Here is a 19,517-nt window from a genome sequence, read left to right as displayed (position 1 = left end):
GGGATTAGGAGTTGATTAAATTCAGGATCCAGGATGTGTTTGGGAGGGAATTACAATGCGTTCAGGGACCAGGAGGGAGGATCCACCACAGCAGTTGTGATGGGCAGGGGGCACAAAGGCAACATGTGGGAGAGGCAGTGGTACTTTAGCCAACTTTGTGCTATCTCCTATTCTGGCCCACCCACCAGCCTCCATATCCTTGATGGCTTAACTGCGGTTTCTTCTCACTTGTATTTGACCAGCACTAGTATTAGATTAGCATTAGTCTAATAGCATTAGACAATTGTTCATAGGACAAAGTAAATCCATTATCTTAACTTTAATTGAAAAATATTAGCATTTCAAATAACTAATTGTCTGTCCGCTACATATATAATTAACCTAGAGAAAATTAGGTACTTAGGACAGCTCTATTTTTGAAAGTAAAAATGGGCCTGGGGTGTGATACTACCTATGCTGCCTTTCTAATCTTGGCATAAAGGCATAGATAATGTCCTGCTGAGTGGATTGTATTAATTAACTTACCTCTTATTTGCAAAGTATGCTTTGAGATAGAGTGATGGAAGGGCTATTAACGTCATGAATAAATTCTGCAGCTTGATGTTTGGGACAGTAATAATAAACGCAGTCATGCTGGCTGGGTCTTATGGATAGGATCATGGCCTTGATCATTATTTGTTCCATGCAGCTAAAATAGCTCCCTGCTCCTCAGGGACAGTCTAACGATATAAACATGGAAATAAGAGATCCTACTAATGGGCCAAGGTACATTTCAAAATTAGAACCATGGTGCTCTGCTTGATAACACTTTCCGCAAAGTGATCCCTCTCCTCCTGCATTCAAATAAGCCAATGTCGCTTACAATGCAATTCATTTGGAGCACACTGGAGAGTCTTTTGCAGGACTAGAAGCTGCCTCTGCAACCTAGCAACCCAGAGCATAAGTGACATGATCCTCACAGCCGGACACCATACTCTCCAACGTTCCAGCAATGGAAATAGGAACACATTTGTAACTAGGATGGCCACATGTTCCAGAGGATGCATTCAGAGCACCATCTGGTCTGGTTTTGTGGGATCCATTTCAGTTGTTGCAGCTCGCAGATGTGCACAAGGTGCTTTGAGCGGTCTGCCCAACCACCTTAACCCTTTCCCATCTTGGCTTTTTACATCAAGCTGAAGGGAACTGTCCAGGTGGGTCCAGGTGGGTCCAGGTGGCTGATGCCACATTGAGAGAGGGAGAAGTCCTGGCAGTTCTGAGGCTACTTCTTTAAAAGCCTCATTGGACCTAGAAGATTGTAACAATTATCACCTGGTTGCAAATATCCCTTTGGGGGGCAAGATGGTTGAGAGAATGGTGGTGGTCCAGCTCCAGGCTGTTTAGGATGAAACAGGTTAACTAGACCCATTTCAATCTTGGTTTAGGCTGGGGTTTGGCACTAAAACAGCCTTGGTTGCTCTGATGGATGTCTATCAGGAGACAGACAGGGAGAGGCTGATCTTGTTGGTCCTCCTTGACTTCTTGGCAGCTTTTGATACCACCGGCCATAGTATCTTGCTGGACTGGCTCTGTAGAGGGGGGACTGGGGGTCACAATGATATGGTGGTCCCACTCTTGCTTTCAGGGTCAGTTTCAGAAGGCAGTATTGAGGATGTCTGCTTGACCCCATGGCATTTGAGCTGTGGGGTCCTGCAAGATTCCACCTTATCCCCCCGTCCTCCATAACATCTTAATGAAGCTTCTGGGTGAGGTCATCCGAGGACTGGGAGTGAGGTGTCATCAATACGGGATGACACCCAGCTCTATTTCTCTGCGTCATCTGAATCAGGTGAGGCTGTGGAGGTGCTGAACAGCCATCTGGACTTGGTAATGGGATGGATTAGTGCCAATAAACTGAAACTGAATCCTGATAAGATGGAGGCATGGTGGGTGAGTAGTTCCCAAGTTTGGGAAGCTGCCAGTGGCAGCTTGTGGTCTATTTGACTGGTGCAGTGGAAAGCAGGCCAGCAGAGGTGGAGCCAAGGGGTCACTGGAGGCAGGGCCAACATTGTGCAGAGGAGCTTTTAAAGATATAAAAGTTGGCCGGCCAGCCATCTGGCACACGACTTTTTTTTAAATACATAACATTGTGCAAATGCATTATAAGTCAGTTTATGCCTTTTCCCATTCTCACAAAGCATTATTATTAAATTTTAATTATGTATTATTACATTCATGTGCCACCTCTTTTCCCCTTGCAAGGAACCCAAGGTGGCTTACATGATCCTCCTCCCCCTCTCCATTTTATCTTCACAACAACCCTGTGAAGAGGGTAGTTGGAGAGTGACTGGTCCAAAGTCACCCAGTGAGCTTCATGGCTGAGTCCCAGTCCAGCACTCTAATCACTACACCACACTGGCTCTCCAGTTATAAACCAGATTATGCTGTTTTCCATTCTTTCAAAGTATTATAATCCAGTTTATGACTTTTCCATTCTCACATTGAAATATATACCTCTCCCCTCCCTGTTTAAACAATTTTACATACTGGGACTGTGCCACACGGGGCTGGCTTCTCAAAGCAAACAGAGACTTAGCAAGAAAACAAGCAAACAAACACACTGTCTCTCACTCACTTGTCATCACTCTCCTTTTCTGCTTGTTGTCAAACTTTTTGTTGTAGGGCGTTTTCTGTTTAAACCTGCATGAGTTTGAGCCCTTAGAGATTTCACTTCTAGAGATTCTGGGAAGAAAGCTGAATTCTAAACTCTACCATTTCATGCTAAACATTTGAACAAGGCATTTCAGAAGACACAAAAGAACAAAATAGGGACAGCAAAATACCAGCAAATTACCAGAAAAATATACTGTCCCTCAGAATGCTGGAGAGAATGTAACAGGCAGTACTGAATTGTTTAAAAGGAGGGGCAACTGAATTATTATCCCACTGATACATGCCAAGGTGCAGATTGTAGAACCAGAGGACCTGCTAAGTGCATGCTCAGGTGTGTCAGAGCATTTTGGTGCAATGGGGCAGGACATCAGTAATTAGTCAGGTAGTAGTAAGTGCTTTCCGCCTAAGGAATGCAGCCTTAGGGTGCATTGGAATAACACCTCTCTCATTCTCACCCATTCTGGTTTCAGAGGCAAAGGGTATTTTGGATTACACTATGAAGTAAAATGCATTGTTAGGCATGCCCACCCTGGTTGTTCAGATGTCCTGCTGACAGGGATGAAAATGCATCAATGCACAAATACAATGACTGCACACCTAAAGACCTTTATAAAAGAAAAAGAAAATAAAGTTGTCTTCACTGCTAGGGGAAATCGAGGAATCCAAAGCGAATGGAATAGCATTCACCTTCCCCTCTCCCTCACCTCCAGAATGGTACCTACAGAGAGGTGGCAAATAGTCCAGAGAGCAGATAAAAGATAATTTAACAAGAAGCAAATTGTAAAGGGTGACAAAGTGTTATTTCCATAATAAGCTTATCTGAGCAAACTTTCCCAGAACCTTAGTGAGTTCCTGAGCAGGGTGTGGATTTGGCAATAGTAAAGAAACAGGCCACACAAAGAATGCCTGTCGAGCTAATGAATGCCACTGAAGTGGTTGACTTTCATTTCCCTGGCTTGGATCCCTGCCACCTTTACTCTCATGTCAGACTTTGCTTAATTGGCAAATACTGCTTCAAAGGCCGGTAGACTCCCTCCACATTGCTCCCTAGGCTGTTAATGTTTAATTGTGATTTGTTAAAGGCATACTAGCAGTTGATAAAACTAAGAGCCCGGGTGCTTTATTGCAGTACAGACCAGCAAACAATCTGGTATGTGTCTTTCTTTGGCAAACACAGGCATTTATAGAGAAGCCAAAGTTTAAGGTGATGCTTAAGGTTTTATCTCCTTGCTGCAATGAAAAAAAATCCTTCTTTGAGGAAAATTATGACTATATACTTTATGGTGCCCTAACATCTTGCTTTTAGCAAGATCAAAGGAAGATAATGCATGCCATAGTAAAACAAGCCGTCAGTCACTTGGGGCTAGCAAATAAGTTTTGAGTGTCTAAACAGACACCGAATTATTCGTGTGGTCTGCTATGGCATGAATTGGACTGTCCATAACCATATGTGCATTGCCCTCTTGAAAGTGTCAAGTTAAGCAAATCCTTAACTTGCTGCAGAAGTATTTGTAGGTCATACTTTCATACCCCTTGGGCAGCTTTCCCCAACCAGCCTTCCAGAGGTTTTGGACAATTCCCAGCATTCTTGACCATTGGCTATGCTGGCTGGGGCTTATGGGAGTTAAAGTCCAAAACATCCAGGGGCACCAGGTTGTTGGAAGGATACCCTAGGAGAGCAGGAGCAGGTGGTGAGGTAGCACAACAGGTCGGAAGGAGTGGAGAAAAGGTGACCATGCTCAATGGGGGTCAAGGGGGATGGAAGTCTCATGCAGTATCAGGGCCAAAGCAGACATTACTTTAAATGTGTGTCTAGCGGCTACATCTTTTAAAATTTGTACTCTAGAGTAGGTGATCTGTATCCCAAAAGCTCCCATTTGCCCCACACTAGCAGCCTGGGCTGGATCAAGGGCCCTGCGCCTACCCAAGAGTAAAAATGAGAAAAGACATAGCTGCTTGACACACATTTAAAGTAATGTCTCTTTTGGTCCTGAGCAGGAGACCCGAGGTGGCAATGGACAAAGGCGACAGATGGAGTCATGAAGATGTACAGCTACTGACTGATAAAGCGCATCCGGAGCAGGTGTGGCTGCTAACTTCAGTGGCCCACACTGTGCAGTTCTTGCCCGCACTCAGCTACGCAGTCCTGACTCCTGTTGTGCTTGGCTTTCACTGCTGCCTCAGGTCTCCCGCAAGTAAGGGCTTGTGGGCTTCTCTTCCTCTCAAGCACTGCTTAGCAAGACTGGCCTCTTCGTACCCTTTCCCATCTGTGGCGTAGGCCTCTGCATCCCTAAGGTGCTAGCAATTCACAGCTTGGAGCCTGTCCTAGAAAGCCGAAATGAATGGCTCCAATATATTCTTCTGAAAGTCCTGGTCTCCAAATGTTTCTGTGAAGTAGGTAATATTTGACATCAGCATTCAGCAATAGAAGCTGCCATTCTCATTTTTAAATGTTTTCCTCTAACTATTACCCACATGATCCAGTTTTAACAAATGTATCATTTACTTCTGCCAGGAGGCCTCCCTCTTTATTTTTACTTGGGCTTTATAGCACATTTTCAGAATTCATGTTTGCTTGTATTTCTACAGCTCAGGAAAAACAAAGGCCCCCATCCAGAGCAGTGCACAACAGTGGCCCGTCCATGTGTATTTACCTGCAGCTACCCAAGGATCAGATGGGGCCCATATTTGTCAGCTTTAGGAAAAGCTCTAAGACATCTGTTTGGATGAGGGGGGCTGGATTAAGTCTCCCTGCATTCCAGACCAGTAGGGTGTGCACTTACACATTGCCAAAAAAGAGGAATTGTGTCACCCCAAAAGAGGACCCCAACCTGCATAACATTTGCATATGCAAATGTATATGCAGAGCTGCAAATTTAGAAATAATATTTATTTAATTTAAATAAAAACAGAATACATCTCACCATAGTGAAGACTGACCAGGTAACTTGTGTGCCTGCTCAGTCTGCTGTCCACATGCTAACTGTTGATGGGCAACCTCAAGGCCCAGTTCTTCCTCCTTATGGTTCTTTGACATTAAACCAGACTTGGGCTGGACAGCCCATCAAACAGAGGACACCATCATATAGAGGACTGCCCTCTGCCAGTTCTCCAAAATAGAGGACTGTCATCTGTAAAGGAGGACACCTAGCCACCCTACAAGTCACATGATCAGAACTAAAATTGTTTAGGGGTGTGTGTGTGTGTGGGGGGGAGTCTGTTTATGTGTTTGTATGTCAATGGTTTTTATATTATGTGCAATATTGTATTTTTAAGGTTTTTAATCTTTGTAAGCTGCCCAGAGAGCTTTGGCTATTGGGCAGTATAGAAATGTAATCAATGAAATGCAATGAAACTATCAAAAATGGAGAGGGCTGCTGTCCGCATGGTCTCCAGCCCAGCAGTAGGACTTGCATACCCAGAACTTGTTCACACACGCACTTTAAGTCCTGCAGTGAAAGGATGAAGGGGAAGGTTGCTTTCACACCAACATTGCCTTTTCTGGAACAGGATGATAACGTTTATGCTGGCAGTATCAATACATGGATAACTTTTCAGTTCACATGTTTCAAGTTCCTCTAAATATTTGTAGTCTCCTTTCCAAATCAAGAGTTTGGTGAATCAAGAGTTCACCAGGCCATGCCTTATCATCAGTCCATAACTTGCTTTATTTACATTTATGACACTGATTTTATTGCATGTGCTGTAGATTTTGGTTTCCATTTATTTTATTTTATGTATACGCTCTCTGCTCAAATTATTTTATGTTATTTTTGTTATGCTATGCTATGTTATGTTTGTTTTTATCTATTTGGAATTTATTTGTGAAAACCTGTTTAAAATTCTTTACAAATTACTTACACTCTTGAAAGCTAGATAGCCATGTTTGTGCCTAGTGCTAAGTGAATGAACCTGGGGCTCGTGCACTCCCCTTTTCTATGGCACAGCTAGAAAGAGAAGATCAGAAGCATTTGCTTCTGTTTTCTACTAATCACAGTTTGTTGTTTCATTCAACCCAGACCAAACTGTGGTTTGACTGAACAAGCCAAGATCAAACTTTTTTTCATTCCTGATTTGTTTGGATAAACCATCATTAAAACAAATCACAGTTCCCAGTTCATACAAAAAGATAAACTGAGGTTTGTTGAAAATGTAGTAAATGCTTCTGGTCTCTTCCTTGCAGCTGTGCTGGTGGGGGAGCACACCTGCATTCATGTAGCACTAAACTATGGCTTTATGTTACAACTGAATGCAACCTCTCTCTTACATACTTGTTTGTTTTCTGTGTGCAGATTTTTACCCTGCTCTTCTTGAAACAGAAACTAGAGTAGCTTATAACATAAATTAAGATCAAATAACAAAAATACATGAGAAAATGATTGTCTTCGTACATTATCTGGCTAAATACTAATCTCTTCATTAATGCTCTCTATTATTTACTCAATTAGATCTGGATTATTATTATGTTCTTATTTCATATCTGTGTTCTCAGAAGCCTCAGCAACCCTGTTTCCTATTGTTTTTCCTAGAGATATTTCTCTATCTAGTTTAGTACACAGTTCCTTTTTCCATAAACCAGAAGATAGCTCCCCCAGCATAAGCACAATGGATCACAAAGTGGACCGAAATGGTCCAGTTCAAACTTTTGGACTATGATGTCCTTTCTTCTTTTGAGGCAAACTATGGTTTGTGCAATCCATAGTTCACCCAATTTGGACACCAAGGCAATTTATGGTTTTCTTAATTCAGGGAAGGAATTGGAACATGCGGGAAGGGAATGGCTGAGCCTGAAGCCTGTTTACAACAGCCAAACTATGGTTTGCTCATTATGTCTAAAGATGAACCAAGGCAGCATATCAGATAGCTTCAAATTATATATAAACTTAATCATTGTCACCATAGGACAACCAGAAAGAGGAGTACTTTTCTTTTTAAATCATGGAACATTGCCTCTTATCAGGCCACGCAACCAACTCCCGATAGAACAAAGCTCAAGGCAATAAGCACATTACCAGCTATCACCTATCACACATAGTCTTTGAGCTCAGCCTTTGACATCCCCAAAGCTAAAACAATAGGGATTTCCATTGAAGTTTCAGGTTTGTCTGTATAAAAACAGTTTAAACAGACATAAAACTTTTTCAATTTCTTACCCAAGAGCATATTCCATGGGGTTTTTGAGCTAGAACTCCAGTAGTCAAAACAAGTCAGAACCGTGGCTGGGAATAACAGCTTTCCTTTCTCACATAATCGGCAGCTTGTCAGCTGTAAGGAATTATCATTATTTCCAAAGACTTTGGCTGAAAGAAAAACAGTAATAAAATGATTAACAGATTTCCCCCTCCCTCCCCTTTGCTTGTTTAACACTCAGCACCTTTCCGTACCTTTCAGCTTAATTTAATTGGTTCATTTATTTTTACAAGGTCTGTTCAAGAATACCTTGGTATTATTATTTTGTTTTAATAGCTAGTTTACAGGGAGGCCTAGCTAAGGAAATCTGAATATATCCAGTGGAAAGGCTGATCTCAGTGTCACTGTATAGAAAATAATGGAGTCTGTGCCGAACTGACATATGCCATTGGTTTCTCCCATGCCAAGAATATTGCAGCTTCCTCTCTTAGGGTGCTAACATAAATGCTTAAAAACTTTCTCAAGTCCCAGAAGTAAAATCCACATTGTCAGCCAAAGCAATTCAGCAGACAGCTAGAGCCAGAAACCACCAGTTTATTACTAGTATATGTTTAGGCCCTATATAATAAATACAAAAATAAATGAGGGCTGGATCCAGATTCAGGGCCCCCTTCTATGTTGCCTAGTGGGTGGGGCTCTCTATGTAGGCCCCTCCTTCTCCTCCTCCTTGTTCCCGCCAGACATGGGGGCAGGTGGATAGGCTTGCCACTAGAGGAGGATGACAACTTTGAATGGACATTTTCATGGAGGATAACTATCAATGGCTACTAGTCATGATGGCTATCTGCTACATTCTGGATCAGAAGAAGCATGTCAAGATAAAGCTTACTCAGCAGCCTGTTTCCAATAGCAATGAGGAAGATCTTTTGGGAAACTCACAACCAGGACATGAAGGTAACGGCCACCCCGTTTTCACCCAGCATTTCATACTGAGTGGTATATTCCTTCTGAATATGGAAGCTCCATTCAGCTGTCACAACTAATGGGTGCTGATAGATCTATCCTCTATGAATTTGTGCAATCCTTTTATCTCTTGACAACAATGCCGTGATTACTCGAAGCCAACATGGATTTGTCAAAAACAAGTCCTGCCAGACAAATCTGATCTCATTTTTTGATCAAGTAACCTCCCTTGTAGTCCGTGGCAATGCTGTAGACATCATATACCTCGACTTCAGCAAGGCTTTCGACAAAGTGCCCCATGATATCCTGATGAGCAAACTAGCTCAAAGTGGGCTAGATGAAACAACGATCCGGTGGATCCACAGTTGGCTACAGAATCAGACTCAAAGAGTGCTTATCAATGGGAACTTCTCAAACTGGGGAGAGGTAACGAGTGGGGTACCGCAGGGCTCAGTCCTGGGCCCAGTGCTCTTCAACATTTTTATGAATGACTTGGAGGAGGAGGTGCAGGGAATGCTGATCAAATTTGCAGATGACACAAAATTGGGAGGGATAGCTAATACTTTGGAAGATAGAAACAAAATTCAAAGTGATCTGGATAGACTGGAGTGCTGGGCAGAAAACAACAGAATGACATTTAATAGGGATAAATGCCAAGTTCTGCACCTAGGAAAAAGAAACCAAATGCACAGTTACAAGATGGGGGATACGTGGCTCAACCACACTACAAGCGAGAAGGATCTTGGAATTGTTGTCGATCACAAGCTGAATATGAGCCAACAATGTGATGTGGCTGCAAAAAAGGCAAATGCTATTTTGGGCTGCATTCATAGAAGCATCGCTTCCAAATCCCGGGAAGTACTAGTTCCCCTCTACTCAGCACTGGTTAGGCCTCATCTGGAGTACTGTGTCCAGTTCTGGGCACCACACTTTAAGAAGGATGCAGACAAACTGGAGAGGGTTCAGAGGAGGGCAACAAAGATGATCAGGGGACTGGAAACAAAGCCCTATGAAGAGAGACTGAAAGAACTGGGCATGTTTAGCCTTGAGAAGAGAAGACTGAGGGGAGATATGATAGCGCTCTTCAAGTACTTGAAAGGTTGTCACAGAGAAGAAGGCCAGGATCTCTTCTTGATCATCCCAGAGTGCAGGACACGGAATAATGGGCTCAAGTTACAGGAAGACAGATTCCGGCTGAACATCAGGAAAAACTTCCTGACTGTAAGAGTAATACGACAATGGAACCAATTACCTGGGGAGGTGGTGGGCTCTCCCACACTGGAGGCCTTCAAGACGAGGCTGGACAGCCATTTGTCAGGGATGCTCTGACTTGGATTCCTGCATTGAGCAGGGGGTTGGACTCGATGGCCTTGTAGGCCCCTTCCAACCCTACTATTCTATGATTCTATGATTCTATCTGTCTATCTATATCTATCGAGTCATCTAAGCTAATGCAGAATGTCATAGACTATATTCTAAATTCTATGAAAGCTTCAGCAATAAAAATTAGTTGTGCAAAGGCATCAACATTATTCACAACTGCTAAGCGTTCATATTTTAACTGTACCTGCAGCATCCCACCAAATGTAATTTGGCCGTTGCCAGTTCAGAATTGGGAAATTTGAGTCTAGATATGCTCTGGAGAATGTGTGGCCCTCCAGATGTTGTTGGACTGCTAGCTCCCATAATCCCTCACCATTGGATATGCTGGTGAGGGCTGATGAGAGTTGTAGTGCAACAGCATCTGGAGAGCCACCCATTCTCCACTCCTAATATAGAGAAAGTCCCAGAATCTGCCCTTGGATTTTGTAGCATAGCCTCTTTACAGATACTCCTGCAGTACTACAGTTTCCAGCAATCTCTGTAAGGGATACAGGGAGTAATGGGGACAGGAATTAGAGAACTAGAACAGGGTTAAGAAAAAAATGGAGGTGAGAAGAACTGTTAAAGGAATAAAGAAATGAATACAACTAATTGTCTAATGAGATTTCTCATTAGACATTCTTCAAAACAGTTTGTCCGATTTGTAATAATAGCTCCAAGAGGAAAATATCTCACAGGGTTGCCAGATGTCTCCTATTTTAAGTAATGGCCCTTATCTTGAAGGGTTGTTCCTTCTTCCAGAACATCATATGAACATATGGATAGCTCTTATTTCAAAACATTAGCACTTTATAAAGCTCCACAGGAGGAACACATTGCCCCTTATTTTTGAAATTTTGATCTGACAGTCCTAATTTCAAAGGTGCCATAATTTCAGATACATAGTTAGTGAAAGCCAGATGCTTATAAACAGTTGATTTTGCTATATTGAAAGTATAGTTGTTTTGAGGTGGCAGCTGGAAAGTATTCAAGAGGTTGACAGAAATGGCCCACAACATTCTGATGTCTGAAACAATACAATGGCTGAAAATCCAAATGAGGAAAACCCAAATCTATTATTTTTACACAAACAATGGGGGCATCATCTGTGGAAAAATAATAATTGACTATTTGCTGCCCATTAACTGCAACTCAAAATTTGCTTCCTCTATACCTCACCCTGACTAATGGTAGAGCTTGCCTTTGAGGAGGCAGAATACACTGTATTGAACAAAGCTAATGAGAAATTGGACTTCCCTGACTAGGCAAAGCCACTTGGATCAGCACAAAACCTTCACTGAACAAACAAAATGTTTGGCATTATGAAGTTCTTGTAGATTGCAATGGGCTCCCATTGGTGTAGCACATTTCTGCACATTCTGAAGACACTGTGCCTCCTTTCAGGATCCTGGCATCTTTCACTCTCATTATAGCGGTGTCCCCAAGCGCAATTCTTTACTTTTTAATGGAACTGAATGACATCCATGGGATGGGGCTTAAAACTGCTTCCTGCCCCCTTTTGACCCTATCCACCAAAAGGCAACCAATTCCTATCAAGATAGCCAGATTCTGGGTTCTATTTCTTGGTCACCTTGGTTTGGCAAGGACTGAAAGGCATTTTGTTGAGCCCTTGAGTGTTAAGGATAATAGAGCCATTAGAAAGAGCTTTAGGGCGCAATCCTATGGCCGCTAGACAGCCATAGGATAGGTCAATTTCCAGGAACCGACCGTGGAGCCCACGTTCCAAGTTTGGTTCCCTGAGAACCGACCTCCACCCCCTCCCGCATCTCCTCGTAGGCAGTGCAGAATGGCTCCGCACTCAGAAGAGGAGCGTGGAGCAGCAAAAATGGGGCGTTCCTGGGGGCGTGCCGGGGTGGGGGAGTCAGAAATGTCCGTACGACACATCCTATGTGCTGTCAGGCTGCCACTTCCTGCACTCCGAGGTCCCACAGCTAGACAGCCGAAATTGGCTGTCTAGCCACAAAAGCTGGGCAGGGGGAGCAAGAAGGAGATCTGCTCCTCACCACTCCTCCCACTCTGCACTGGATAGGTGGTCACCCCCGGGCTTGTAGGCGACTGTCGATCCAGGTAGGATTGCTCCCTCCAGGGGGCAATCCTATGCACATTTAAGAGAGTTGGGGGATGCTGGGAGATGTAGGACCTTTTTCTGTCTAAATATGCATAGGATTGTGTCCTTATTAATTTAATTATGATATAATAGTCTGCATTTCACTCTAGATCCAAGCAAATGATTGCTTTTCTAGATTGCTAAATCTAGAGCTGTCCATCTTTAACAAAAACCCATCAATTAAATGCTGCATCTCAGCATGTCCTTTCCATATCAGGCCACTCAAACAGAGAAAGATACATGAAGAGATACAGTGTTTGGTGAATAAGCAAATACAGAAGGTGCAATAAAGGACTGCTAGAACATGTGTTTTCTCAATACCACATTTGCTTTCACGAGGCTACCAGAAAAACGGTTTCTGATGTACTGACTTATAAAACATACGTAAGCACTTTATAATCTAATCAGACCTGGAGGTTTAGATGGCTTGAAAATTACAAGGTTGCCTACTATAAGCTTGTGAAAGAATTATGAGCTGTGGTTTTACTCAACTAAGTGAAAGGATGGATGTCTTCCTTCCTTCAGATTTCCCAACCAGGTCCAGCATCCAATAAGTCACCAGAACCTATATTTTAAAAAAGAAAACAAGGAAACTCTTTAAAGACTTTTCTATTTCTTTGGGTCTAGGGAGTGAACTGACCACAACTTAGACCCCTACCGACATGGTTTCCCCATCACATCACTCTTCCTTCAGAGCACAATGGCATTTTCATCAAGGGTAAGACTCAGTTAATTCCTAAACAAAACTGTGCTCAGGACTGATAAATTATTTAAAAGATACAGAAGCTAATCTGCAAACTACACATGTAAAGGATGTTTTGCTAAGCAAAACTGTTGTAAATATATTTTCTACATTTTCTAATTGGTGTGTGTGTGTTCTGTGCTGCCGCTTTTTTTTCTTTTCTTTTATGGCACAAAGTTTTATGTAACATTTTATGGCACAAAGATTAATTCCAGCATTACTGAATTAGGAGTTTACTACAGTTTGGCACATCATCTCATAGACTCTAGAGTCTGAGCTATAATGAGTTGCCAATCCATCCAGCCCTGAGGAATTAGGGGGTAGAGCCTAGAAGCTAAACAGTGGAGCAGGGAGGGAAGTCCGGTAACACTTGGCCATTTAAGAAAAGCGCAGGTGTGTGTGAGAGAGACAGATCGTAAACGTTGCCTTTCAATACCAGGTTCAGGATTATTGCTCTCTATCCTATGAGTCTTCTAAAAAAGATTCTGAGACAAGAAGACTGTACTGAAGGAAGGGGTGGATTAAACTGAGGTTGAAGACTAGAAGCATCTCGACACCAGCCTAAAATCCTGCCTTTAAAACGGGGCTTTCTGCTTCTGTTTTAAATGCAGGATCGCAAGGGACTCCCTTTCCATACGCTCCCTTCCCCCCTCCCCTTTCCCCCTTATCTGAGTCTTCCATGTGTTCCATTGGTCTAAGCCAATTGAGGTCAAACTCTGAAACCTGTCAACTCTAAAATATATGTTTTCTGTAGATTGCGCATGTGTACATTTTGGATTTGTCCAGATAGTTTTGTAATCAAAACTATAATCCAAGGCTGTTGAGCCTCTTTCAGCCCAGGGGCTATTCGGGGTGTGTGTGTGGGGGGAGGCATTGCAGTAGTGAGCATGGCAAAAGGGAAAAGGGGGTGGGTTCAAAGGCAAAAGGAGTGGGGGCAACATTCCCCCAAATGCATATTGCATATTTTGCATAAATGCATATTGCATATATGCATATTTTAGCATAAAGCTCTTCCTGCCAGTAACGAAGCCTTAGGAGAGGCATTTCAACCTTTCAGAATGAGGGGAAACCATGTAAAAGCCAGAAAACCACAAACGATTGGTGGTTGGGGGAAAGAGGAGGGGTGCAGGGGACGGGGGTGTGACCACCAGTGGAACACTGGAGGGGCAGACTGGGACCCCATAACTGCAGTTCAACACCTCTGCTACAACCCTAATCACACTTACTAATGAAGTAAGTCCCATTTAAATCAATGGAACTGAGCACACATTCTTATGAATGTGCTGTAAATAAGTTAATTCTTCATCAGTCACAGGAGTGTCTCTGCCTTCACAGTGGCCTATACCAATATGTGTAGCAGGCTGATAATGTTATTAGTTGATTCCCACTAGGGAAGGGTCTGTGACCCCTGAAAAGCAGGATTGGTATTCAGGATTGGGACTATGAACTAGATGTCACCAGTATATAGGCAGTAAGGGATGTCAGTGGGTACGATCCAGTAAACAATGCTTGCTAGGACTTAATAAATAGGACTTAAACTAAATCAATGGGGCTTTAAAAACTAGTTATATCTAAGCACATTGAAACACGTTGCTTTCAGTGTGATTTTCAGGTGGAATTAATTACAACTAACTTCTTCTGATTGTGCCCCATGTGTGCTGATCCCAAATCCATAAGAAGTTATTGGATCCTGAAGCATAGAATGAATGAATGAATGAATGAATGAAAATTAATTGAGAATCCTCTCTGAATTTTGAATGATGTTTTTAACTGGATTACGTTTGCTTATGAAAACCTGTCAGAACAATCTCTTCACTGTTCCTGAATACTGTATTCTGTATATGAAATAATAACCAGTGTTTACACCCAAGCATTCATGTGCTACAAACAAGTCACTTCCAAACAGGAGGGTAGGGGAACTCATATTCCTTACGGATCAGTCTCAGTCATCTCTTGCAGGCGGCAAAGTTAAGACGATATATTGAAAAAGATTATCGGCCTATAATCAGGGATTTGTAATTACCTAATGGAAAATAAATCTCTTTTTGACCTAACCATTCATATAAAATGGTTCTAGTTGGTCATGCTAATTGGGGGGTGGGGTGGATCCCATAATCTGAAGAGTGGCCTGGTTCCTTCTCGTCATTTCTAATGAGGCCCAGTTAGCCAACTGTGAAGTTACTATGGATGTCACATCAGTGTTGTTGTACCCATTAAGGTAGAACAAGCATTCTGTCACCATATGATGTCATATGTCAATATTGTTATGCCTGTTCATAAACCTGAGGGATTATCATTGGGAAGTTATAATGAAAATCAATGTAAGTCTATGGGGATTGAATTCCAGGGGTGATAAATAGATTATATTTACCAGATCTATGGTTGCTACTGTGGAATGGGGCATCTGTTGTTTGGATTTAGAACCAGAATGCATAAAATATAGGAGAAATGTTAGAGTCCACCTAATGCTCAGACTGTGAAAAAGCAATTGCTTTCAAAGAAAGAAAGATAGAATAAGAAGAGAAACACTGCAAGTTTCAGGATCTGAGTTGTTGTTGTTGTTGTTCAGTCGTGTCCGACTCTTCGTGACCCCACGGACCATAGCACGCCAGGCCTTCCTGTCCTCCGCTCTCTCCCGGAGTGTGCTCAAGTCCATATTCATTGCATTAGTGATGCTATCTAGCCATCTCATCCTCTGCCGTCCCCTTCTCCTTTTGCCTTCAGTCTTTCCCAGCATCAAGGTCTTTTCCAGTGAAAAATGTGAACTTTCAGTTTATTGTGTATCAACATGGCTATGGTATTTTATTGGCAATGCCATGTTATCACCAATACAGTAAATAAACAGTTGCATTGTAAAGCCTTTTAAACAGGAGCCTTTTAAATAGGAGAGATGTCAATTTCTAATACAGCATAATCTAAACAATAAGCAGGAGCTACATTTTTCCATTTCAATATAGGTTATCAAGGCAATCACTGATTTCACCAGTGACATTTCAATCAGGTTTTGCATGCCCCACATTTGTAACCCAAATGTCCGCATAGAAATTATGTTTTATTTTAACCTTGCTGTCTTCTGCTTTCTGCCTTGTATGAGCAACACACATGTGGTGTATTTAAGGGGTTGTTAGATTACCTTCTATAAGCACCCAGTTTTGCATGGGTAACTTCAGATGAATCATTTTGTATGGCTGCATTATCTAGCTATGCTTGTTGAATGTCTATTCCATTCTATCCACCAGGTTTAAGAATGGCAACAACTATTTTAAAAATTAAATTAAAAGTATTTGTTCGTACAAAGGGGGGGGAAAACAAATTAACGCCCCCCCCAATAAATACAATATAAATTACTTCTTAAAAATCTAAACCACATATGGAAAAGTGTATACAATTTAAAGAGAGAAAAATATCAATATATATTACCTTGAAACTTCAGTTCCAATGATTAATAAACAAAATTCAATTTTCCACACATTTATCTTCTCCTTTTCCTTTTATTCTTACACACTATTGACCATATCTTACAAAACCAGTCTATCATAGAAGAAGGGTATTATGTTTTCCTTTAACTGCTACATGAGTTCTGGCAGCTCTAAAGAGACATGTAACTAATTCAGTGGCTTGGATTAAGAGATGTCTTCTATAACTGGAAAGGCACTCCTGCTTGTTCAAGGCAGCCCTGCAGAATTTTTTTTATTTCCCTATCCTCTGCAGCTCCCTTCTGCCCTATCACATGCTGTTTCAGAGGGTCCCTTGACCCCTGCTCCAGGAGCAACTGGGGGGGGGGAGGCTGTTGGTGGGCCAGGAAAGCCACATTGCATGAGCAGAATTCCACTTATTCCACTGATTATATCTTCAATTTTAACTAGTTTCCTTCCCAAATATAATAATCATTGAAAAGTTCCAAAAATATGGAGAGTATCAGCCGTTAGAGCCTGACATCTCCAACATAAATCACACTGAAGACTGTAAATATTCTTTAATTGCCAGGGAGCCCAGTACAACCTGAATTGCATTCTATATAAGCTCTCTCTAAGCAAAATACTTATAGGAATGGTAACAACTATTGTAAAATACACACAAACATGAAGAAAGAGGCACTGATGCAGTGAACGGTGAGCTAGACCTGGAAACACATTTGTTTTTTGCTCATGTGTAAGGCTTCTTGAGCTAAAGAGCACATGGAACATCTGGCTTAGAGATGTCACATTCACATACACATTTCAAATGATGCACCAGGTATCTTCATTTAGAAGATCTTCCCTCTTCCTTCTCTGTCATTTCACTGAGCAACTTTTGAACCAGGTATCAATATATAACTATTGTCTGTTATCCATGCCTTGAGTCATGCCCACTTCTTGGTCCCAGATTTTCCATTCCATATCCCATGTTCCTCCCATTGCACACTTTTACTCTCTCAGGGCTTCATCACACAAAGCTTTTATCCTGAGATTGAGATTGCTCCTTCACAGAAGTTTGCAGGCTCTTTACATGACGCCATGACCCTGCCGCACTAAATGCCCTTTGTTCCATTTTTAAATAGATCGCAGATCATGAGCTGTCAAATTACCCTGTTGTGTTCCGCTTCAGTTTCCTCCATGAAAAGAGTTAAAGTGGCAATTTTAGATAGATGAAAGATAATGGAAGACTCAGATACGGGGGGAAGGGAATGGGAGGGGGGAAAGGAAGTGCATGTAAAGGGAGTCAGTGATGATCCTGCATTTAAAATGGAAGTAGAAAGCCCCGTTTTAAATGCAGGATTTTAAGCTGGTGTAGAAATGCCCTCACTCTCATTTGTTGCCAAGCACTTTTTATAGCATCTTTTATAGCATTATAGCACATAGCTGAACTTATGATCAGAACACTTGTTGAACCAGTCAGAAAATGGGTATAAATGGAAGTTATCTTATGGGATAAACAAACAACAAACCACCCACATACATTATGCAGCCAAAGTTAAGCACTTAAGCAAAGTTGGCTGGAGAATGCTGGGAGTTGTAGGACTTTTTTCTGTCTAAACATGCATAGGATTGTGCCCTAACAGAGCAATCCTGGAGGGAAGGAGAGAATATCTGTGGTGGAAAAACTACCACTTCCTTGGCTGCGTCGGCCCAGGCAGAAGGTGTGCATGTATGGGATAGTGTTACCATTTTCCCTTCATTTCCCTCCCACTGACGCCCATGGGGAGGGAAATCAGCTAGACCAGCTCCAGGACAGGCCCTGTTCATGACCCTTGTTTTGGACATGTTGGACGAATCAGGGGGCACAGGATCCAGTGAATCCATGGCCTGCTTCAACATGCCCCCAACACAACACCAGTATACCTCACTCTGGCCCTACCGCCACTGGAGCAATGGTGGACCTTTCCACCACTGCACTAGAGCTGCTTCCAAGTATGGACTTTGCATCCACAGCATCCTATGGCCCCTCAGCCATCCACCTAGGGAGCATAGGAAGCACCATTGTTCTGGCGGAAAAGTTCTTAAAATTCTCCGCCCGGGAAGTGAAAGTGCTTAACGTCAGCTATATCATGGCTTGTGTTGTTGCTGTTTTACATAGCATTTGCAGGTATAGCATGATGTCCTTGTTAGCTGAAGTTTCCGTCATGTGTTGACTACTCCATGACAATCTCATTAAATTGTATGTTGAAGAATGGGTTGAAGAAATTAACCCACAGAGGTGCGTGGCAAAAACTTGAATGGAATACAGGAGATTCAGGCTGTAATGTTATGCACACTTAACTGGGAGTTAGCTCCATTGAACTCAATAGGACTTCTGAGTTGACATGTAAAATATCATGCTGGCATCAATCCGGATTCTATCATTCTTTCTTTCAGCAGGCATAAATTAATACTGGAATTTTCCCACAAGCATACTCTAAGGACTGTAATCAGTGAGGTTCCTTTAATTAGTGATCTTGTTGCATTGTTGTGTGTGTTCTTCCTTTTTGTTGCCTGTATTTTGAATGTTATTTCAAAATGAAATTCTGTGTTAATAATATATGTTAGGCACCTGTGGAAGGAAATTTATTTTTGGCGTAAATAAAAGGTACTGTTGGAACTGTTCGGCATATGTCTATAAGTCCTCTTGTACTAAACAAACAGAAAAAGTTTGCTATGTTTGTGGAATAGATGACAGAAGTGGATGAGGATTTTGATATTAAAAGAAATTTCTCTGGGCATTGATGACCAGCTATTCTTTTTAGTTTGTGTTGGCTGGATTTTGATTTGTTTTGCCCGAGCTCTGTATTGTTTTAACTTTAGTCATCAATGGGTGAATCATTTGCCCATGATAAGCCTTTCACCCCCTATTTCATAATGTGATGTCCTCTTTTTGACAATGTTATACCCATTGCATTGAGAGGTTGCCAAGCTTCACGTGTCAGCAGCATTACCTTCTGTACATTTTTGATGTCTTATATTATAGATCTTTATGATACAGATACAGCCAAATCTTTGCAATTCCTTTGGAAGTAGCTCTGCGTATTCCACTGCATTCTGAAAAAATTTGTTCCATATTATATTACCTTCCTGAAAGCTTGCA

The 19,517-nt window shown here is 42.0% G+C and overlaps 1 long non-coding RNA gene across 3 annotated transcripts in view; it reads right to left on the bottom strand.

Annotated features, from left to right (window-relative positions):
* LOC146359097 (uncharacterized) overlaps positions 1-19,517 on the bottom strand; it is a 55,182-nt gene that overhangs the window by 2,272 nt on the left and 33,393 nt on the right. The window contains exons 1-4 of one of the 3 annotated variants that reach the window (XR_014786539.1): positions 12,894-13,644; positions 12,728-12,800; positions 7,806-7,952; positions 4,564-5,039 (exon numbers count right to left, since the gene is read on the bottom strand). This is a non-coding gene — a long non-coding RNA (uncharacterized LOC146359097). Of the gene's footprint in view, positions 1-4,563; positions 5,040-7,805; positions 7,953-12,727; positions 12,801-12,893; positions 13,645-19,517 lie in introns of those variants that run through there. The other 2 variants (XR_014786540.1, XR_014786541.1) reach the window with 2 other exon arrangements.

Source organism: Heloderma suspectum, chromosome 1 (genome assembly GCF_057233095.1).
Source record: "Heloderma suspectum isolate Gila_16-S chromosome 1, 16-S_ref, whole genome shotgun sequence".
NCBI lineage: Eukaryota > Metazoa > Chordata > Lepidosauria > Squamata > Helodermatidae > Heloderma > Heloderma suspectum.
This window is presented reverse-complemented; position numbering and strand designations above follow the sequence as displayed.